Source organism: Dendrobates tinctorius, unplaced genomic scaffold, assembly GCF_039654945.1.
Source record: "Dendrobates tinctorius isolate UK_male_01 unplaced genomic scaffold, ASM3965494v1 ptg000049l, whole genome shotgun sequence".
Lineage (NCBI taxonomy): Eukaryota > Metazoa > Chordata > Amphibia > Anura > Dendrobatidae > Dendrobates > Dendrobates tinctorius.
This window is the reverse complement of record NW_027361717.1, coordinates 24,378,818-24,402,982: the sequence shown is the minus strand read 5'-3', so window position 1 is coordinate 24,402,982 and position 24,165 is coordinate 24,378,818. Positions and strand designations below refer to the sequence as shown.

The window sequence follows — 24,165 nt, the reverse complement described above, 5'->3', positions numbered from 1 at the left end:
TGAATTACCTGAAGCTGGCTGATAGAATATTGGAGGACTAAGCTCTCCGGTGGCACCGGTGTTATTGTGCTCTGATCAAAGATCAAAAAGTAGCAATGGAAGTAATCACCAGATGTGTAACACAAACTAGTTCGCTCTTCCACAACCAACGTGAAGTGTCAGCAAAAGCATCAACTCTACAAATGGCGCTGATGTCACAGTGCTCAGATATTACACACCCTCAGCACATTCCATGATGCCATTATGACATCACAATTGAGCGTGACCCGCTAATCCTGAGCATAGCATTGTGACCTCAGAGCAGCCGGCCGCCATGTTTGCAGCCAACTGGTGAATGAGGCAGAGAATGGGGAATGGAAATATCCCATCTGTTTTAATATAATAGAAATGTATATAAATCTGTCTTGGAAAAGATTTCAGAATCCGTTTTTTCCATGTTTGTAAATAGTAGATTTTTTGCTTTGGTCGATATTCTATACAGATTATATCTGGTATAAGTTATCCTCTGCTGTAAACTATAAGGCTATGATCACACACGATTTGTCAGCGTTTTTTAATTCGTTTTTAGCACATTTTCAGCTGCATTTTACAGCACCAGCAAAGTCTGTGAGATTTCAGGATTCTCATGCACACAGCTTGGTTTCTTGGCCTCAGTATTTTATACAATACCTTGGGTTTTGCAGGATGCAGCATGTCACTTTCAGTGTTTTTTCAGCCTTTTTCTGATACGCAGGTATCAGTTTTTGCTACATTTTTTTGTGTCAAAACCCGATGAAGTAAAATCAGATTTTTTTTATCCACTAAACTTTATCAACATTCACAAGAGACAAATATACCATGACAACAATGGAGCAAAAACGCCCCAAACACACAACTAAAACTAAGGAAAACCTGCTTTGCAATGTGTGAACATAGCTTCAGAATGTAATGTTTGTCTTTATCACTTCTTGTTGTGGGTGATACATTATTGCTAAACAATACACATCTCAGCTGCTGCCTATCAGACTGTCAGGGAAATGATTAGGTTATATAAATAAGTGAAAATAAATATTAATAAAAGGTAAAAATACAAATGCCGTCAAAAAGAATTAAAAGGACACCGTAGCTTTAATTTTCTGTGCCACCAGGGCCATCCTACATGACATACACTGATTTTCCCTGGGTGTCATGTGCCCCTATAATAATGTGTCCATATCACTCAGTTACCCCAAATCCAAAAAGTTATTACAACAGTACCTGACTGGTAATTCTTCCTACCTGCAGACCCCTGTGGACACCTCGGGTGGGCTGGTCAGTGAGACACCAGCAAAGTGCAGATTTAACAGTAAGAGTTGGTGAAATTTCCCTCCTAAAGATCTTGACTGATTTATCTTCTTAACCCCTTCTTGACATGGAGATTTCACATTATTTCAGTTTCAGGTTCATTTCCCCTATTTCCAAGAGCCAAAACTTTTATTTTTCTGTCACTATAGCCATGTGAGGGACTTGATTTTTTGCCGGACGACTTGCACTTTTCAATGACACCATTCATTCTATCACATAGTGATCTGGAGAACGGTAACGAAAATTCAAGGGTGTTAATGCAAAAAAACTGCAATTCCACAATTGTTGTTTGTTTGTTTTATTAACCATGTACACTCTATGGTAAAAGTGACCAGGAAATCTGATTCTCCAGGTCAGTACGAGTACGCAGATGTCAAACATCTTCAGTTTTTAATTATTTTATAAATAGTGAAAAAATGCAAAAAAAAATTAGCTTTTGTTGCATTTTCCAGAATGCGTAATGTTTTCTTTTTTCGGACTATGGGGCTGTGTGAGGAATTGTTTTTTGCGCCTTGAGTTGATGTTTTTATTGTACCATTTTGGGGTAGATACGATGTATTAATGTCTCCTTATTGCATTTCATTGCAAAAATGTAATTTAGGCGTTTTTGATTTCTTTTCTCGTTACTCCGTTTACCGACTAATTTACTTTATATTTTGATAGATCGGACCTTTACAAACACAGTGATGCCAAATATGTGTATTTTTTAAATTATTTTATTTTTAATGGGGCATAGGGTTGGTCACTCTCCCCCAACAAAGCACTCCACGGTTCAGCACCACCCTACATCTCCTCCCTTGTCTCAGTCTACCACCCTACCCGTGCCCTCCATTTTTCTAATGACCTCAGATTGACATCCTCAATAATCATAATCTCCCACTCCTGTGTCCAAAACTTCTCACATGATGCACAAATTTTTTGGAATGCATTACCCAGGATAATTTGTGAGGATACCCAATACCCACAGTTTTAAGCATGTCCTTAAACGCTTTTCTTCAGACTGGCTGTGAAGGATGAAGTACAGTTCTCTCCACTCCTGAAATGTGCCCCCACCCTGGCATCCCCCAAGGCCATAAAAAGCCATGCAGTGTTTATCTTTAATTAAAAAGCTAGGAACTGGCCCTTTGAAGCTTTTGACAAAAAGGTGCAAAATCCCCTGCAAGCTACAGGCAAACTGAAGTCTTTTGTCCGACTTGAAACACATGGATATGCTTTGTCATACAACAAATAACAGCAAGGCTATGAGGTATTGAATCTGGAAAATGCAATATCTCTGAGACTAGCCGAGCACATTATCCAAATCGGTGTTCCTTTCCCCATGCACCCATGTTACTTAGCCACTTGTAGCACTCTAGACTACTGAATTATAAAGCTTAGCCACCCGGAATTACATTCGGGAGGCATATTTTGTACTTTATGTGCAGATAAAATCCAGCCAAATCCAGTGGCACTGCTGCTATTCCATTCAGAGCTTCGGGCAGAAAGTTGTGGGTCATTCCGGTTCTGGACTGGAAATCATACTCTCAGAGATGGGAGGAGAGAGCCTGCACAAGCCCAGGGGTGGGCGCAGAGTGTGGGAGGAGAAGCTAAGTGGGCAGCATGGTGGCTCAGTGGTTCGCACTGCAGCGCTGGAGTCCTGGGTTCAATTCCCACGAAGGACAACATCTGCAAGGAGTTTGTATGTTCTCCCTGTGTTAGTGTGGGTTTCTTCTGGGTATTCCAGTTTCCTCCCACATAGACATACTGATAGGGAATTTCGAGTGTGAGCTCCATCGGGGACAGTGATGATAATGTGTCCAACTGTAATGCGCTGCGGAATATTTTAGTGCTAAATAAAAATAAATAATTATTATTATTATTATAGCTCTTCACTTGGAGCTCAGTTTTTCTTCTGGCTGGAGGACCTGTTAGCAGACAGAGCCAGGAAAGCCAGTAACTAAGATTTGGACCTGTGATCCTTCAGCGCCTCCCTGTGGTCACATGCTACATAACACGGTAATTGCAACCTATCTAGACCTTATCCTTTGTACTACACCCCTGACTGCATAATTGTATATTGTTCTGTAAATATATGCTTGTATATTTCTAGTGCACCTTTTAGGCGATTAAATATAAAATTAATCTTAGGCTGCCCTTTCCAGAAATCCCCACGTCCTCACTCTCGGCTGGTTATTTGATACGGTGCCGGTTTGGTTCCTGACCCTATATTAGGGTGGTTTCACATTAGCGTTTCAGGGCGCAGCGACAGCCTGCGCAAGGCCGCCGCTAAGCCCCGCCCTCTGTTGCACCGCCTCCGGTAGCTCCGCCTATCGGCGCATGACGCTGCATGCGTCCTGCGTCCCCTATCTTTATCACTGGGGACGCAGACCGTGCACAGTATGCGTTTGGCGGCGCATGCTTCATTTTGACCCGTGCACCGAGCGCAACCAAATTGCAACAAGTTGCGTTTGGCACTGGTCGGCGCACCGTCAAAAGGACGCATGCGCCGCCAAACGCATACTGCGCAAGGCCTGCGCCCCCAGTGGTAAAGATAGGGGACGCAGGACGCATGCAGCGTCATGCGCCGGTAGGCGGAGCTACCTGAGGAGGCGCGGCAGAGTCCGGGGCTTAGCGGCGGCCGTGCGCAGGCCGTCGCTGTGCCCTGAAACGCTAATGTGAAACCACCCTAAGCTTGCTTTCGGACGGGGCTTATTTCAAATGAGAAACTGGTGGCAGAATACCGTATTGTTTTAGTGAGGAACTCTGGCAGTGACGGCCAGGAGGTTTATATATCCCCAGCCTGGACTGGTGATATATATCACCTCTCACTGGGAGCGCTTCACTTACTAGTACCATATAAGGGAAGCCTTTCCGGCGACTATTTGCCCTCGGTCCAGTTCCCTGACTGACCTGGGGCAAGTGGTGGCACCAGAGAGCCGACCCCTGCTATGTCCTTCTCTCCCCTCCCCCTGAGGAGAGCGAAGTTGACCCCCCTTCCCCTTTGAGATCCCTCATAGATTGGTGGCAGCGCGGTGGGATCAAGATAAGTGTGCGTGGGATCCCTACTCCCAGACACTAAGGACTACCAGCAGTTGCTTGTGTTGTTGGGATCTTAAGATGAGCTCAGTACTAGACAGTCCGAGAGCAAGTACTGTAGAGGTGTGGGTGCTCGGGTTGCCGCTGTATGTGTGATCGAGGGCTGAAAAGACTGGCTGCAAACACTTGAAGCCGGACAAAAGTGATGGCCGTGGAGCTGGCCCGTTATGTGGAGAATAACTGTACTGATTGCAAAGAAGGGGTGAACCAGGGGGGTTCCTTCCGGGCTCCCCAAGCGTCTCGCCGCTATTGCACTACCCTGCAGGAGAACGCCCTCCTACTGCCCTTCTCCCCGGACAGCTCAGTTCGGAGGCACTCTTTCAAGCTGCCCTGGGGAGCGAGGAAGCCTAGGCAGCCCTCCTGAAAGCGGCAAAGCGCCAGGCAGATCGAGAGGAGGCACAAGCAGATCGACAGCATTAGCAGGTGTTGGCTCGGCAGGGTCTCCTTACGGCCCACCCCAGCACCTACGGAACCCAAGACATCCAAGGTCCGAGCCGAGGACTTACCCTTGCTGGAGAAGGACGGAGACCTGGACTCCTTTCTGCGAGCCTTTGAGCGGACCTGCTGACAGCACCATCTTGCCTCGGATCTGTGGGCCAAGTACCTGACCCCCTGTTTGAGGGGTAAGTCTCTGGAAGTTTTGGGGGACTTACCTGCCGGGGCGGAACGGGACTAGGAGAGCATCAAACAGGCTCTGATCCAGTAGTTCAACCTCACCCCATAGTTGTACTGCAGGAATAATAAATAATAATAAATAATAATAAATTTTATTTTTATAGCGCCGACATATTCCGCAGCACTTTACATTTCAGAGGGGATTTGTACTGACAATAGACATTAAAGCATAACAATAATCACATACAGTAGATTATAACAAATACCAAGAGGAAAGAGGGCCCTGCTCGCAAGCTTACAGTCTATGAGGAAAGAGGTAGACACGAAAGGTGGGTGGTAACAGTTGCCCTGATTGTATGGACCAGCCATAATGTTAGGTGTGTGACAGCACAGACACAGAGGGCTAATGGATGCATAAAGCATGAGGGAGAATGGTGCGGGGAACCTGGTTATGGTAAAACTTTTGGCTCTGCCACACAGGGATAGATTAGGTTAATGTGTTGAGGCGGTAGGCCAGTCTGAATAAATGCGTTTTCAGGACACGCTTAAAATTGTGGGGATTGGGGACTAATCGTATTGACCTGGGAAGTGCATTCCAAAGAATTGGCGCGGCACGTGTAAAGTCTTGGAAACGGGAGTGGGAGGTTCTGACTATTGAGGATGCTAACCTCAGGTCATCAGCACAACGGAGGGCGCGGGTAGGGTGGTATACTGAAACAAGGGAGGAGATGTAGGGTGGTGCTGAGCCATGGAGGGCTTTGTGAGTGAGGGTAATGAGTTTATACTGAATTCTGGAGTGGATGGGTAGCCAGTGTAATGACTGGCACAAGGTAGAGGCATCGGTGTAACGATTGGTGAGGAATATGATCCTGGCTGCAGCATTCAAGACAGATTGGAGAGGGGAGAGTTTGGTAAGAGGGAGACCGATTAGAAGAGAGTTACAATAGTCGAGACAAGAATGAATAAGAGAAACAGTAAGAGTTTTTGCAGAGTCAAAGGTAAGAAAAGGTCGAATTCTAGAAATGTTTTTGAGGTGCAGATGACAAGAGCGAGCCAGTGATCGAATGTGGGGGGCAAAGGAAAGCTCGGAATCAAGTATGACCCCAAGACAGCGGGCCTGTTGCTGGGGAGTAATAGTGGAACCACACACAGAAATGGCAATGTCGGGTATAGGTACATTAGTAGAGGGAGGAAACACCAGGAGTTCAGTCTTTGACAGGTTCAGTTTCAGATATAGTGAGGACATATTAGACACAGCGTTTAGACAATCGCCGGTGTTTTCTAGAAAGGCTGGCGTGATGTCAGGAGAAGAAGCGTATAATTGGGTGTCATCAGCATAGAGATGGTACTGGAAACCAAATCTACTGATTGTTTGACCAATAGGGGCAGTGTACAAGGAGAAGAGGAGGGGGCCTAGAACTGATCCTTGGGGGACCCCAACAGTAAGGGGAAGATGAGAGGAGGAGGAACTGGCAAAAGATACAGTAAAGGAGCGATCGGAGAGATAGGAGGAGAACCAGGAGAGAACGGTATCCTTGAGGCCAATGGAACGGAGCATAGTGAGGAGGAGCTGATGATCCACAGTGTCGAATGCTGCAGAGAGATCCAAGAGAATTAGCATGGAGTAGTGACCATTTGATTTAGCGGTTAGCAGATCATTAGAGACTTTAGTGAGGGCAGTTTCAGTGGCGTGTAAAGAGCGGAAACCGGATTGGAGAGGGTCGAGAAGAGAGTTTTCTGAGAGATAGCGGATAAGACGGGAGTGGACCAGGCGTTTAGAGATGAAGGGAAGATTAGAGACAGGTCTATAGTTAGCGGCACAGTTTTGGTTGAGGGATGGTTTTTTAAGTAGTGGATGTATGATGGCATGCTTAAATGAGGAGGGAAAAATACCAGAAGAGAGAGAGAGGTTAAATATTTTAGTTAGGTGAGGGGTGACAGCAGGGGAAAGGGACTGGAGGAGCTGTGACGGAAATGGGTCACTGGTGCAAGTAGTTGGGCGAGAAGATGCAAGGAGCCTGCTTACTTTTTCTTCTGTGACTGGTTCAAAATCAGAGAGTGAGTTAGATGCAGTGGGGGAGGGAGGACAGTGCATGGTATGAGGTGATTGGGAGATAATTTCCTGTCGGATCTGGTCAATTTTTTCTTTGAAGTAATTGGCCAGATCGTCAGCTCGGAGCTCCGTGGTTGGGGCCTGTACTCTTGGATTGAGTAGAGAATGAAAAGTGTCAAAGAGACGTTTCGGGTTATTGGACAGTGAGATGATGAGGGTGTTGAAATAGGTTTGTTTGGAGAGGTGAAGGGCAGTGTTGTATGTTCTAAGAATAAACTTAAAATGGATGAAATCTTCGGGTAGATTGGATTTTCTCCACAGACGTTCGGCGCACCTGGAGCACCGCTGCAGGAAACGTGTTTGCACCGTGTGCCAGGGTTGTCGCCGTCTGCGTTGTGGTGTTCTATTTATAGGGGGTGCAAATTCATACAGGGCAGTTTGAAGTGTTTCATTGTAATGCTTCAATGCAGAATCAGGACATGAGAGGGAGGAGATAGGGGCCAATGAAGACTGCAAGTTCTTCATAAGTTTCTGGGTGTTAATGGCCTGTATGTTTCGATAAATCTGGACAGTGGGGGTGACCTGAGCAGCCTGGCAGTTCTTGATAGAGAATGAAAGAAGATTGTGGTCAGAGATTGGGAGAGGGGAGTTTGCAAAATCATCCACTGCACAAAGCCGAGAGAAGACCAAGTCGAGGGAGTTTCCGTTTTCATGCGTTGGAGAATTAGTAAGCTGCGAAAGGCCAAATGAGGAGGTTAGAGATAAAAGGTGAGTAGCAGATGGTGAGAGGGGAAGAGCAATGGGGATGTTGAAATCTCCCATGATGAGGGTAGGGATGTCACAGGAGAGAAAATGTGGAAGCCAAGTGGCAAAATGATCCAGGAACTGATGGGAGGGGCCGGGAGGACGATACACCACCGCCACTCGCATGAAGAAGGGGGTGTAGAGTCTGACGGCATGGACCTCCAAAAGAAGGGAAGACAAGTGAGGGTACTTGAGGGATAACCTGAAAGGTACATTTTGGCGATAGGAGCAGACCAACGCCTCCACCAGCTCTATTGTCTGATCTTGGGGTATGAGAGAAGTGAAGCCCCCCGTATGAAAGAGCAGCAGCAGCGGTAGTGTCTGACTGCTGGATCCAGGTTTCAGTAAGAGCCAGGAGGTTAAGAGAATTAGAAAGGAAAAAGTCATGAATGAAGGCGAGTTTGTTACACACTGAGCGAGAATTCCAAAGTGCACAATTAAGAGAGACAGATGGCATGCAGGGAATATTAATAAGATTAGAGAGGTTTCTGAGTGTAGCAGTCGGGAGGTTTGACTTTCTATAACATGGGGGACCAGGGTTGGGAGCAATGTCTCCTGCGACTAGGAGAAGGAGGATAGAAAGAGTGAGCAGATGGTTCAGTGATTTGTGAGAGCGTCTCTGATGTTGAATGGTGGGACTGACTGGATCTGTGCAGTTTAACAACGTGAAAAGAGCATGAGTGCTATACATAGGAGAGGAAAGAAGTGAGGGGCCAATGTGGATGGAGTGTAGAGAGTTAATGCCAGGGCGGTGGATGTGTGTGAATGCAGCAGCCAGGATTAAAATTACACAAATGCATATGGTATATATTTGTTGTACTCCAAATGTACAGGGAGTAGATGTATATAAATGTCTTACCTGTCTCCTGCACTGTCTAACTGCCATGTTATAACTGCCAGTACTTTGATAAACTGTACTAGGATAAAGTGTGCATAAATGCCCCCTGCATAAATGCTACCCCCAAGCTATGTCTGAATATATAGGAGGATAAGACTTAGACATTTTTTTTTTTTTTTGGCTCTCTCTCTTCTCGTTAATCAATCACACTAAATTGAGACACCAGGACCCAATAAAATGTTGTGGTCAAATAAACACATGTCCAGCACTACATGGATCATAAAGCACTTTGAAAAGTTTCTTGACCTCACAACATAAGGGGACAAGCAGAGTAAGTTGAAAAAAACTATATACCATATACAGTATAAGCTTGCAGAGTTGAAAACACAGAGATAGCATTCAGGATTAACTGCTTGCTGACATTGAATGGAGACACAGGAGTGGATTCAGAGCAGAGATTGGAAAAGCTGGTTACCATATATAAGCTTGCAGAGTTGAAAACACAGAGATAGCATTCAGAATTAACTGCTTGCTGACATTGAATGGAGACACAGGAGTGGATTCAGAGCAGAGATTGGAAAAGCTGGTTACCTGTATGAAGAGACTAGAGATGCGTGTCACATTCATCCATGTTATAACTGCCAGTACTTTGATAAACTGTACTTGGATAAAGTGTGCATAAATGCCCCCCAGGAAGTTCCGAAGCCTGCATAAAGGCCCTAAGGACACGTGGGCCGACCACATGCGGGCCCTTATGAGAGCTGCAGAGCACTGGACCAAGGGTCTGGAGCTGATCGGCGGGTTTATTGGGTGAGGTACCCCCTTCAATCTGACATTAATGACCTATCTTAAAGATAGGCCATCAATATAAAAGTGCTGGACATCCCCTTTTCCCCTTTAACTGTTATTGCTACCACTATACAAACTGATAGAAAATCATTAAGGCTATGTGCACACGGTGCGTATTCTGCTTTGGAATTTTCCGCACAGATTTCACTAAATCCGCAGGTCAAATGACCTGCATTTTTCCTGCGGATTTAATGCATGTTTTGTGCGGTTTTCCCCCTGCGGATTTCTAGAATGGAGCATATGGAAAACTGCAGCAAAACCGCTCAAAAGAAGTGACATGCTGCATTTTTCATCCCGCAAAAAATCTGCGCAAAAAAAACCTCAGCATGTGCACTGTGGATTTTGTTTTACATAGCCTATAATGCTAGTGTACATCACATGCAGTTCTGCGAATCCACAGGGCCAAATCCGCTGCGTTTCCGCAGCAGAATCCGCACCGTGTGCATATAGCCTAAATCCCTCACTTACCATTATCTGCTCCTAATGTTACGTAGCATCATTCTATGTAGTAAAGTCACAACCAGATGTAGAGATGGTAAATATTATTTATTTTAGGAATATTCTGTAATGAATGTAATATATGACGATATCATAGTCTGGGGCTGCAGCTGTTATCAGCATCACTGCACATGATGGAGTCAGCGACTCTATGAAGAGATGAGGAATCTGTGGATCATTAGGCTGTGTGCACACGCTGCGGATTTTGCTGCGGTTCCGCAGCGGTTTTGGCCGCTGCGGACCCGCAGCAGTTTTTGCTGCGGTGTACAGTACCATGATTCCCTATGGGAATCAAAAACCGCAGTGCAGACGGTGCGGAATTTTCCGCGCGGATTATCTGCGGTTTTCAATCCGCAGAAAGAATTGACATGTCAATTCTTTCTGCGGATTCTCCTGCGGTTTGCCATCTCCTCCATTGAGGAGATGAAAAACCGCAGGGCAAAACCGCAGAGCAATCCGCAGGTAAAACCGCAGGTCTTTTGACCTGCGGTTTCACCTGCGGATTGTACAAAATCCGCGCGGATGAATCCGCACCTTTTCCGCAGCGTGTGCACACAGCCTTATGGAAATGATCTGTAACTTCTGCAGATTTCTGTAAAGAGAAGACACCAAGTTATTACATCCCATCAGTAGATTCCTAATAAAAAGTAACTAAATCTGAGCTGGAGACTAAAAGAAAGAAAGTCTAATATCTACTTACATGAAGTGCAGGTCGTTCTGATCTAATTCCTCAATGTTCTCCAGACTTGGATCTTCCGTCTACAAAAAGGAGAAAATAACAATTAATTCTATGTTACATGTAATATACATATCATGGGGCGGAGGGAGAAGTAATGGTAGATAAATTACCATCTGGTGATTAGATGGTTTCCCTGAATATCCCTTCACGCTTCGTGATATGTTGATCAAACCGGAGGGAAAACTAACGAAAGACCAGAAATGCAGGAAAATTAAAAGTGATTTTTTTTTTTTTTTTACAGCCTTCAAATGATCGTAGTGTTAATGTATGTGCGTCTTCCTTACCTGGGCTGGAATTCAGTATGGTCCCTTCCACTGTCTGCACCATGATCCTGGTGCTTCATTGGAAGCAGTAGGTACGGCACAGGGGGCAGTGGGGGGTGGAGCAGAGCCATCTAGAAATACAGCTCTGATGGAAGCTGTGGTCACATGGAAGGACTGTGACCTGCTCTCCGATCTCATATTATATTCGGTCACACAGATGACACATGACCGTGTCTCCTCCTCTGGGGTTACATCTCTTGCTGGGAGATTTGCAATTCAGCCGTCTCCCTGGCACAGGTATATTTTGTGAATACACCGCACTGCCGTCAGCACTTGGATCAGAGCGTGAAGAGGCATGTATTTCTATTGGGGACTATGCTGCCTATTGGGGACGTATGCTGCCTATTGGGGATATTTACGTTCCTATTTGGGACATTTACTTTCCTATTGGGGACATTTACCTGCCTATTGGGGACCTATACTGCCTATTGGGGACCTATGCTGCCTATTGGGGACATTTACCTGCCTATTGGGGACATTTACCTGCCTATTGGGGACATTTACCTGCCTATTGGGGACCTATGCTGCCTATTGGGGACATTTACCTGTCTATTGGGGACATTTTCCTGCCTATTGGGGACATTTACCTGCCTATTGGTGACCTATACTGCCTATTGGGAACATTTACCTGCCTATTGGGGACAAATGCTGCCTATTGGGAACATTTACCTGGCTATTGGGGACAAATGCTTCCTATTGGGGACATATACTGCCTGTTGAGGACTATGCTGCATATTGGAACTATGCTACCTATTGGGGACTATGCTGCCTGTTGGGTACATTTACCAGCCTATTGGGAACATTTACCTAACTATTGGGGACCTATACTGCCTATTTGGAACATTTACCTGCCTATTGGGTACAAATGCTGCCTATTGGGAACATTTACCTGTCTATTGGTGACATTTACCTGCCTATTGGGGACCTATACTGCCTGTTGGGGACATTTACCTGCCTGTTGGGGTCATTTATCTGCCTATTGGGGACAAATGCTGCCTATTGGGAACATTTAACCTGCCTATTGGGGACCTATGCTGCCTGTTGGGGACATTTACCTGCCTATTGGGGACTCTCGCACCACACCAGTCTGAGCCTGAGTTAAAAGTTGAGTTCCACCAATATGGGCACTGGTGAGGCTGAAAGGCTATGGACTGGCAAATCTGCATTGATCGGCACTGATCAGACTGCATTGATGGGCAGTGCAGGCTGTATGTCTCTGTGTGGGCAATTTTATTGCTGGTATATTGTTTTTGTAGTGCTGTGTATATATTGCTATTTTACTAATAGCAATTTGGAATCCCTAGGAAACCATGATATCAAGCAAGAGAAAAATTGCTTCCCTTGTTACGACTGGCAGAGACAAATATGGAGCCGGACATTGACCATCTCATTATTACCCAAAAGCAAGCCCATAGTTCCCATTGAAATACAGATAAGTTTGTTGATTTAACTTTACTTGTTCTTCATTTTAACCCCTTCCCGACCTTTGACGCCACATAGGCGTCATGAAAAGTCGTGCCAATATGACCCATGACGCCTATGTGGCGTCATGAATTAATTGTTCTCCTGCGGGTCGGGTGACCGAGGTCACTGAAAGGTCAGCCGACCCGCACACACAGTGCATTTGATAGTTAACCCCAGGCGGTGTGGCTTAACTCCCACGTGCCTACGATCGCTCTGATTGGCTGTTAAAAGTGAAACTGCCAATAAGAGCGATTGTAATATTTCACCAATACAATTTGGTGAAATATTACAATCCAGCCAAGCCCGATGCTAAAATAGCATCGGGCATGGCTGGAGACACTGAACCGACCCCCCCCTCGTCGACTGACAGCGCCAATCGGCCGCCACCACCAACTGACGGCGCCGATCGGCAGTCACTGTCATAATCTGCTCCACCCGCCCTCCGATCACCCCCTCTCACCCTGCACGGTGCCTCCGAAGTCCCTCTGGCCGTCCCGGTGTCCCGCCGTCCCGGATCATGGGAGCCGCCATCTTGGAAAATGGCAGGCGCATGCGCAGTGCGCCCACTCGAATCTGCAGCAGCGCTGCAGATTCATTCATTTATTTTGATCACTATGATAAACTGTCACAGTGATCAAAATAAAAAAAAGTAAATCACAGCCCTCCTTATCACCCCCATAGGTAGGGACAAGTAATAAAATAAATAAAATATTTTTATTTTTCCGTTAGGGTTAGGGCTGGAGTTAGGGTTAGAAATAGGGTTAGGGTTGTAATTAGGATTAGAAATATGGATAGGGTCCGGAATTAGGGCTGGAATTAGGGTTAGGGCTGGAATTAGGGTTGGGATTAGGGTTAGGGTTGTAATTAGGATTGGGATTAGGGTTAGGGGTGGGTTGGGGTTGGGATTACGGTTAGGCTTGTGGTTAGGGTTAGAGTTGGGATTAGGGTTAGGGGTGTGTTGGGGTTAGGGTTATGATTAGGGTTGATATTAGGGTTTGGGGTGTGTTGGGGTTAAGGTCGGAGATAGAATTGAGGGGTTTCCACTGTTTAGGCTCATCACGAGGTCTCCAAACGCGACATGGCGCCACCATTTAATCCAGCCAATTTTGCATTCAAAAAGTTAAATAGTGCTCCCTCCATTTGGAGCCCCGACGTTTCCCCAAACAGTGGTTTAACCCCACATATGGGGTATCAGCGTACTCAGGACAAACTGGACAACAACTTTTGGGGTCCAATTTATCCTGTTACCCTTGTGAAAATAAAAAATAGTGGGCTAAAAATAATTTTTTGAGGATAAAAATATTTTTTATTTTCACGGCTCTGATTTATAAACTTCTGTGAAGCACTTGGGGGTTCAAAGTGCTCACTACACATCTAGATTAGTTACTTGGGTGGTTTAGTTTCCAAAATGGGGTCACTTGTGGGGGGTTTCCACTGTTTAGGTACATCAGGGGGTCTGCAAACGTAACATGACTCCTGCAGACCATTCCATCAGGTCGGCATTTCAAAACGTCACTACTTCCCTTCTGAGCCCCAACGTGTACCAAAACAGTGGTCTCCCCCCCACACATATGGGGTACAAGCCTACTCAGGGCAAACTGGACAACAACTTTTGGGGTCCAACTTATCCTGTTACCATTGTGAAAATAAAAGATAGCGGGCTAAAAAAATCATTTTTTGAGGAAAAAAAATTTTTTGTTTTCTCGGCTCTGCGTTATAAACTTCTGTGAAGCAACTGGGGGTTTAAAGTGCTCACTATGCATATAGATAAGTTAGTTAGGGGGTCTAGTTTCCAAAATGGGGTCATTTGTGGGGGAGCTACAAAGTTTAGGCACACAGTGGCTCTCCAAACACGACATGGTGTCCACTAACGATTGGAGCTAATTTTCCATTCAAAAAGTCAAATGACGCTCCTTCCCTTCTGAGCCCTGACCTGATCCCAAACAGTGGTTCCCCCCCACATATGGGGTACCAGCGTACTCAGGACAAACTGGACAACAACTTTTGGGGTCCAATTTATCCTGTTACCCTTGGGATAATAAAAAATAGCAGGCTAAAAAAATCATTTTTGAGGAAAAAGAATATTTTTTTATTTTCATGGCGCTGCGTTTATAAACTTCTGTGAAGCACTTGGGGTTCAGAGTGCTCACTACACATCTAGATAAGCTCTTTGGGGGTTCTAGTTTCCAAAATGGGTTCACTTGTGGGGGGTTTCTACTGTGTAGGCACATCAGGGGCTCTGCAAACGCACCATGACACCCGCAGAACATTCCATCAAAGTCTGCATTCCAAAAAGGCGCTCCTTCCCTTCTGAGCTCTCCCATGCACTCAAACAGTGGTCCCCCCCACATATGGGGTATCGGTGTACTCAGGACAAATTGCACAATAACTTTTGTGGTCCAATTTCTCCTGTTAGCCTTGTGAAAATAAAAAATAGCGGGCTAAAAAATCATTTTTGAGCAAAAAAAATGATTTTTTATTTTCACTGCTCTGCGTTATAAACTTCTGTGAAGCACTTGGGGGGTCAAAGGACTCACCACACATCTAGATAAGTTCCTTCGGGGGTCTACTTTCCAAAATGGGGTCACTTGTGGGGGAGCTCCAATGTTTAGGCATACAGGGGCTCTCCAAACGCGACATAGTGTCCGCTAACGATTGGAACTAATTTTCCAATCAAAAAGTCAAATGGCCCTCCTTCCCTTCCGGGCTTTGCCGTGCGCCCAAACAGTGGTTTATGACCACATATGAGGTATTGGTGTGCTCAGGAGAAATTGCCCAACAAATTTTAGAATCCATTTTATCCTGTTGCCCATGTAAAAATGACAAAAAGTGAGGCTAAATAAAATTTTTGTGAAAAAAAGTACTTTTTTTTTTTTTTTTTTTTACGGATCAATTTGTGAAGCACCTGGGGGTTCAAAGTGCTCACTATGCATCTAGATAAGTTCCTTTGAGGGTCTAGTTTCCAAAACAGAGTCACTTGTGGGGGAGCTCCAATGTTTAGGCGCACAGGGGCTCTCCAAACGCGACATGGCAACCGCTAAATATTGAAGCATATTTTCCATTCAAAAAGTCAAATGGCGCTCCTTACCTTCTGAGCCCTGACGTGCGCCCAAACAGTGGTTTATGACCACATATGAGGTATCGGTGTACTCAGGAGAAATTGCCCAACAAAATTTATGATCCATTTTATCCTGTTACCCATGTGAAAATGAAAAAACTGATGCTAAAAGAAAATTTTTGTTGGAAAAATTAAAATGTCCTTTTTTTCCTAACACTTTGCTTTAGTTCCTGTGAAGCACCTGAAGGGTTAATCTTCTTGAATGTAGTTTTGAGTAGCTTGAGGGGTGCAGTTTTTAGAATGGTGTCACTTTTGGGTATTTTCTGCCATATAGACCCCTCAAAGTGACTTCAAATGTGAGTTGGTCCCAAACAAAAAGGGTTTTGTAAATTTTGTTTCAAAAATGAGAAATCGCTGGTCAAATTTTAACCCTTATAACTTCCTAACAAAAAAAATGTTGTTTCCAAAATTGTGCTGATGTAAAGTAGACATGTGGAAAATGTTATTTATTAACTATTTTGTGTCACATAACGCTCTGGTTTAACAGAATAAAAATTCAAAATTTTCGCCAAATTTCCGTTTTTTTCACAAACGCAAAAATTAGCGACCTAAATTTACCACTGACATAAAGCCCAATATGTCATGAAGAAACATTCTCGGAATCGCTAGGATGCGTTGAAGCGTTCCTGAGTGATTACCTCATAAAGGGACACTGGTCAGAATTGCAAAAAATGGCCAGGTCATTAAGGTCAAAATAGGCGAAATCATGAAGGGGTTAAATATTGTATTTGCTCCTGTGTTGTTTTTTTTACTTTAAAATTATTTTCTCCGGAAATTGTACTGTTCTAGTATGTATTTTACTGGAGCTAAGTCCCTTATACCACTATATAGCTAGCTTAATATGCATCATGGGGGTGACAGACTTCCTTTTTAGGTAGTGGTGTTACCATTTTTTGGAATGTAGAAATTTAGAGGGGAGCAATATGGTACCTGGGCCGGTGGAGTCTGGTGGGGGGGAGGCCCAATTAGAACTTATGCTATGGGGCCCCATAATCTCTATGTACACCCCTGCTGCAGGATGCATTGTACCATTCACATATGCCTCTGCTGCAGGACTGACAGGCCATAACTTACACATCACGTCCAATGTCGCCCCTCGGTACATACAGGCATCCAGTCATGTTTCTCCCAAGCAGCAGTTGGTTGGTGGCGCTCGTCCCCCTTCCCACTCCCACATCCCTCGCTAAACCCAATGGGAAGGCCTCTGCTATTAGCCCCAGACAGCCCTGTGCGCGGCACTTGTGATTGGCTAAGCGTTTTGGGACAAGGAGGTGTGGTCTGTTGGATAAGCCGTGCCATTTTTTACCGATTTAAAAACTTTACTATGGGGGGGCGCCGTTTTGCATTTTGCCTCAGGCAACAGAGAGGCTAGGTTCACCCCTGGCCCTTACGGTCAGGAGGGTCCTCTCTCGCTGGTAAAGTATAAGCTCTTATGGTCAGCAGGGTTCTCTCTCTTTAATTTCCCCAACATGTATTTTCCAAGCAATTACAAGCTTTCCAGTATTGAGATTCATGCAAATTAATTCACCACATATTAAAAATTGGGGGAAAAATTGTAGAAGTCTCCTCATCTCTAATAGTCAGGCGATGCTGACATCACATTCAGGCACATGTTAAAGTACATGTCCAATACATAAAGGGATGCTTCTGAGAGAACGCAGTGGACTCCGCTCTGGTATTTATCTATACAGTTATGCTGTACTGTTTATGTGCTCAGTATAGTGGTATTCTGTAAGTGTGTACAGTATGGCAATACTATTCATGCATTCAATGTCATTCCAAATTATGTTAGATTTTAATTAGGGAAGAGAAGATAAATGTAGTTCAGTTTTGGTGGTGTGCATGTATGTGGCTGTGGGGGGTGTGGTGCCAAGCAAAATCTTTGACCTATAGGTCCATAGTATGGACTCCGATTTCCCATGGGCCTATCAACATGTCATCAGTGTGCCAACAATGTGTCAGAGTACCATCAATGTGCCATCAGTGTGTTAGTGTGCCATCAGTGTGTCATCAGTGTGTCATCACTACGAGGCTGAAGTTGGTTTCTTTTTCGGCAATTTTTTCTTTTCTCTTTTTTATAGGTTTAACAACAAAAAGTAAGCATCACAATAATAAAGCGCAATGCAGTGAGGGGCCCTGATGTGAATACACTTAAAAACAGCTACAAAAACTATAAACCTGGCACAAAAATAGGCATCAAAGTGGGCACCAAAGAGCGTTGAAGAAAGCGTTGCGACTTTGAGCCACTGATCTCACACTAACAATACACAGATAGTGATGCCCTGCATCAAACCGAGGTCCCTCTAGCCTGCAACAAATGGGTTCTGGGCATCAGAATTGGCATCAAAGTGGACAAACAGCCAATTTTCACAGATTTCATTAAGTAGCTGATGTTTTTAATGGGTTAAATGACTTTGGGCCACTGATCTCACACCAAGAATACACAGATAGTGATGCCCCGTATCAAATCCAGGTCGTTCCAGCCTGGCCCAAATGTGATCTGGGCATCAGAATTGGCATCAAAGTGGGCAAACAGCAGATTTTCACAGATTTGAATAAGTAACTGATGTTTTTAAGGGGTTCAATGACCTTGGGCCACTGATGTGACACCACCATTACACACACAGTTAAGGTACTGTCACACTTAGCGATGTACCAGCGATCCCGACCAGCGATATGACGCGGTCAGGATCGCTGGTACATCGCTAAGTGGTCGCTAGTGAGCTGCCACATCGGCAGATCTCACCAGTGACATCGCTGGAGACGGAGATCGCTACTTACCTGTCACACCAGACGATCCTGCGTCCTCCCGCCCGCCTCCACGAGTCGCTCGTCATCACAGCAGGAAGCTGACGACGAGAAACGGTCCAGGACGTTCTCGCGTGATCAGCGATACCAGCGGGGGGAGCCGGTCGTAGGTAAGTATCAGACACAGCGATATCGCTAGCAATATCGCTATAACGTCACAAGTTATAGCGATATTGCTAGCGATATCGCTTAGTGTGACATGCCCTTAAGGCTCGAGACACACTAGCAATTTTAAAAATCCAATTTTGATGCAGGAGAGTCAGACGGGTGTAATGAAATTGTCATGTGAGTATCATGCTTTTTTAATGCGTTTCCAATCTGATTTTTTACACCTAGCATATGATTTACTGTACATCCCAATGCAGTGCAATTGCTATCAGACTGCAATGCGATTTTACCTTGAGATTTCTCATAGAGAAATGTTCTGAATCATCTACACATATTTTTAAAACAAAAAATTCTTATATATATATTCTGTGTGTATATATATATCTCAAAACAACACATAGACCAGCTAACCTCCGAGCTCTGGATGGTAAGTACCCGTTTCCTCTGGGTTGCACAGACCAAGACTGGGAACAAGTCCAACAATGTAGAAATCAAGGCAGAAGAGTCCAGCAAGCAGAAACTTCAGGTGGTATGAGATATATATATATACACTCACTGGCCACTTTATTAGGTACACCTGTCCAACTGTGTGTTAAGACTTAATTTCTAATCAGCCAATCACATGGCGGCAACTCAGTGCATTTAGGCATGTAGACATGGTCAAGACAATCTCCTGCAGTTCAAACCGAGCATCAGTATGGGGAAGAAAGGTGATTTGAGTGCCTTTGAACGTGGCATGATTGTTGGTGCCAGAAGGGCTGGTCTGAGTATTTCAGAAACTGCTGATCTACTGGGATTTTCACGCACAACCATCTCTAGGGTTTACAGAGAATGGTCCGAAAAAGAAAAAAAATCCAGTGAGCGGCAGTTCTGTGGCCGGAAATGCCTTGTTGATGCCAGAGGTCAGAGGAGAATGGGCAGACTGGTTCGAGCTGATAGAAAGGCAACAGTGACTCAAATTGCCACCCGTTACAACCAAGGTAGGCAGAAGAGCATCTCTGAACGCACAGTGCGTCGAACTTTGAGGCAGATGGGCTACAGCAGCAGAAGACCACACTGGGTACCACTCCTCTCAGCTAAGAACAGGAAACTGAGGCTACAATTTGCACAAGCTCATCGAAATTGGACAGTAGAAGATTGGAAAAACGTTGCCTGGTCTGATGAGTCTCGATTTCTGCTGCGACATTCGGATAGTAGGGTCAGAATTTGGCGTAAACAACATGAAAGCATGGATCCATCCTGCCTTGTATCAACGGTTCAGGCTGGTGGTGTCATGGTGTGGGGAATTTTTTCTTGGCACTCTTTGGGCCCCTTGGTACCAATTGAGCATCGTTGCAACGCCACAGCCTACCTGAGTATTGTTGCTGACCATGTCCATCCCTTTATGACCACAATGTACCCAACATCTGATGGCTACTTTCAGCAGGATAATGCGCCATGTCATAAAGCTCGAATCATCTCAGATTGGTTTCTTGAACATGACAATGAGTTCACTGTACTCAAATGGCCTCCTCAGTCACCAGATCTCAATCCAATAGAGCATCTTTGGGATGTGGTGGAACGGGAGATTCGCATCAGGGATGTGCAGCCGACAATTCTGCGCCAACTGTGTGATGCCATCATGTCAATATGGTCCAAAATCTCTGAGGAATGCTTCCAGCACCTTGTTGAATCTCTGCCACGAAGAATTGAGGCAGTTCTGAAGGCAAAAGGGGGTCCAACCCCTTACTAGCATGGTGTACCTAATAAAGTGGCCAGTGAGTGTATGTATATATATATATATATATATATATATATATATGTGTGTATATATATATATATATATATATATATATATGTATGTATATATATATATATATATATATATATGTATATATATGTATATGTATATATATATATATAGTGGGGAAAAAAAAAGTATTTAGTCAGTCAGCAATAGTGCAAGTTCCACCACTTAAAAAGATGAGAGGCATCTGTAATTTACATCATAGGTAGACCTCAACTATGGGAGACAAACTGAGAAAAAAAAATCCAGAAAATCACATTGTCTGTTTTTTTTTTTCATTTTATTTGCATATTATGGTGGAAAATAAGTATTTGGTCAGAAACAAAATTTCATCTCAATACTTTGTGATATATCCTTTGTTGGCAATGACAGAGGTCAAACGTTTTCTGTAAGTCTTCACAAGGTTGCCACACACTGTTGTTGGTATGTTGGCCCATTCCTCCATGCAGATCTCCTCTAGAGCAGTGATGTTTTTGGCTTTTCGCTTGGCAACATGGACTTTCAACTCCCTCCAAAGGTTTTCTATAGGGTTGAGATCTGGAGACTGGCTAGGCCACTCCAGGACCTTGAAATGCTTCTTACGAAGCCACTCCTTCGTTGCCCTGGCGGTGTGCTTTGGATCATTGTCATGTTGAAAGACCCAGCCACGTTTCATCTTCAATGCCCTTGCTGATGGAAGGAGGTTTGCACTCAAAATCTCACGATACATGGCCCCATTCATTCTTTCATGTACCCGGATCAGTCGTCCTGGCCCCTTTGCAGAGAAACGGCCCCAAAGCATGATGTTTCCACCACCATGCTTTACAGTAGGTATGGTGTTTGATGGATGCAACTCAGTATTCTTTTTCCTCCAAACACGACAAGTTGTGTTTCTACCAAACAGTTCCAGTTTGGTTTCATCAGACCATAGGACATTCTCCCAAAACTCCTCTGGATCATCCAAATGCTCTCTAGCAAACTTCAGACGGGCCCGGACATGTACAGGCTTAAGCAGTGGGACACGTCTGGCACTGCAGGATCTGAGTCCATGGTGGCATAGTGTGTTACTTATGGTAGGCCTTGTTACATTGGTCCCAGCTCTCTGCAGTTCATTCACTAGGTCCCCCCGCGTGGTTCTGGGATTTTTGCTCACTGTTCTTGTGATCATTCTGACCCCACGGGGTGGGATTTTGCGTGGAGCACCAGATCGAGGGAGATTATCAGTGGTCTTGTATGTCTTCCATTTTCTAATTATTGCTCCCACAGTTGATTTCTTCACTCCAAGCTGGTTGGCTATTGCAGATTCAGTCTTCCCAGCCTGGTGCAGGGCTACAATTTTGTTTCTGGTGTCCTTTCACAGCTCTTTGGTCTTCACCATAGTGGAGTTTGGAGTCAGACTGTTTGAGGGTGTGCACAGGTGTCTTTTTATACTGATAACAAGTTTAAACAGGTGCCATTACTACAGGTAATGAGTGGAGGAAAGAGGAGACTCTTAAAGAAGAAGTTACAGGTCTGTGAGATCCAGAAATCTTGATTTTTTTTGTTTCTGACCAAATACTTATTTTCCACCATAATATGCAAATAAAATGAAAAAAAAACAGACAATGTGATTTTCTGGATTTTTTATTCTCAGTTTGTCTCCCATAGTTGAGGTCTACCTATGATGTAAATTACAGACGCCTCTCATCTTTTTAAGTGGTGGAATTTGCACTATTGCTGACTGACTAAATACTTTTTTGCCCCGCTGTGTGTATGTATGTATATATATATATATATATATATATATATATATATATTTATTATAAACACTGCTCAAAAAAATAAAGGGAACACTAAGATACCACATCGTAGATACCACTGAATGAAATATCGAAGCAGCAAATCTTTATTCATTACATAGTGGCATGCATTGAGAACAAGAAAACATAAAAATGATCAATGTAAATCAAAATTAATATCCCATGAAGGTCTGGATTTGGAAGGATCATCAAAATCCAAGTGGAAAATCAAATTACAGGCTGATCCAACTTCAGTGGAAATGCCTCAAGACAAGGAAATGATGCTCAGTAGTGTGTGGCCTCCACTTGCCTGTATGACCTCCCTACAATGCCTGGCCATACTCCTGATGAGGCGGCAGATGGCCTCCTGAGGGATCTCCTCCCAGACCTGGACTAAAGCATCCCCCTGGACAGTCTGTGGGCAACATGACGGTGGATGGAGCGAGCCATGATGTGCCAGATATGTTCAATCGGATTCAGGTCTGTGGAATGGGCGGGCCAGTCCATAGCCTCAATGCCTTCATCTTGCAGGAACTGCTGACTCACTCAAGCCACATGAGGTCTGGCATTGTCCTGCATTAGGAGGAACCCAGGGCCAACCACTCCAGTATATGGTCTCACAAGGGGTCTGAGGATCTCATCTCGGTACCTAATGGAAGTCAGGATACCTCTGGCGAGCACATGGAGGGCTGTACTGCCCTCTAAAGAAATGCCACCCCACACCATCTGTCACATATGCTCAGTGTGAACTTGCTTTCACTTGTGAAGAGCACAGGGAGCCAGTGGCGAATTTACCAATCCTGGTGTTCTGTGGCAAATGCCAAGCGTCCTTCAAGGTGTTGAGCCGTGAGCACAACCGCCATCTGTGGACGTTGGGCCCTCAGACCATCCTCATGGAGTCGGTTTCTAACCGTTTGTTCAGACACATGCACATTTGTGGTCTACTGGAGGTCATTTTGCAGGACTCTGGCAGTGCTCCTCTAGTTCCTCCTTGCACAAAGGCTGAGGTAGCAGTCCTGCTACTGGGTTGTTGCCCTCCTATGGCCCCCTCCACGTCTCCTGGTGTACAGGCCTGTCTCCTGGTAGGGCCTCCAGCCTCTGGACACTACGCTGACAGACACAGCAAACCTTCTTGCCACAGCTCGCATTGATGTGCCATCCTGGATGAGCTGCACTACCTGAGCAACTTGTGTGGGTTGTAGAGTCCGTCGCATGCTACCACGAGTGTGAAAGCACAACCAACCTTCAAAAGTGACCAAAACATCAGCCAGAAAGCATTGGTACTGAGATGTGGTCTGTAGTCCCTACCTGCAGAACCACTCATTTATTGAGGGTGCCTTGATAATTGCCAAAAATTTCCATCTATTGTCTATTCCATTTGCACAACAGTATGTGAAATTGATTGTCAGTGTTGCTTCCTATGTGGACAGTTTAATTTCATGGAAGTTTGATTTACTTGGAGTTATATTCTGTTGTTTTGCCTTTTGGAAGTGCATTGAGCAGCCGGGTGGTGTGCTGGTAAAAGGGAAAAAAAAAAAAATCTTCTAAATATTCTGCCTGAGCGAGTGTGACCTGAGCGTAAGTGCGAACTGTGGTAAGTGTGTGACTTGTGATTCAGTGAAGAGGTATTTGGAAAATCTATAACAAATACCTGTGTGAGTTGCTGAATTGTAGGTTGCTGAGTGCTTTCTACCTGTTCAATTTTTGGGGGGCTTGGGGGCTTGTTTAGCCTATTTTTTTCTTTCTACAGGGATAATCTCTTATTTTACTGTGTCTTTAAGGGTTAACTATATTGCATTTAAATCTTGAGGTGTAACTATATTCACAAGGGGTTAATTAAGGGTGGGAGTTCATAATTAAGGGTTTATAAGGCGCAGCTGGTTGTGGCTCAACTCCTTTTGGAAGTGCATTGAGCAGCAGGGTGGTGTGCTGGTAAAAGGGAAAAAAAAAATCTTTTAAATCTTCTGCCTGAGCGAGTGTGACCTGAGCGTAAGTGCGAACTGTGGA

General features: G+C 44.7%; 1 protein-coding gene across 4 annotated transcripts in view; it reads left to right on the top strand.

Moving 5' to 3' along the window:
- The window catches only part of LOC141091148 (uncharacterized), a 207,259-nt gene that overhangs the window by 56,915 nt on the left and 126,179 nt on the right, over window positions 1-24,165 (top strand). For 3 of the 4 annotated variants that reach the window (XR_012232432.1, XR_012232431.1, XM_073576545.1), the window contains exon 2: window positions 3,188-3,318. The exons of the other annotated variant lie outside the window; for it this stretch is intronic. The gene's annotated coding sequence lies outside the window, so the exon portion shown is untranslated. The remainder of the gene's footprint in view (window positions 1-3,187; window positions 3,319-24,165) is intronic. 4 annotated transcript variants of the gene reach the window in all.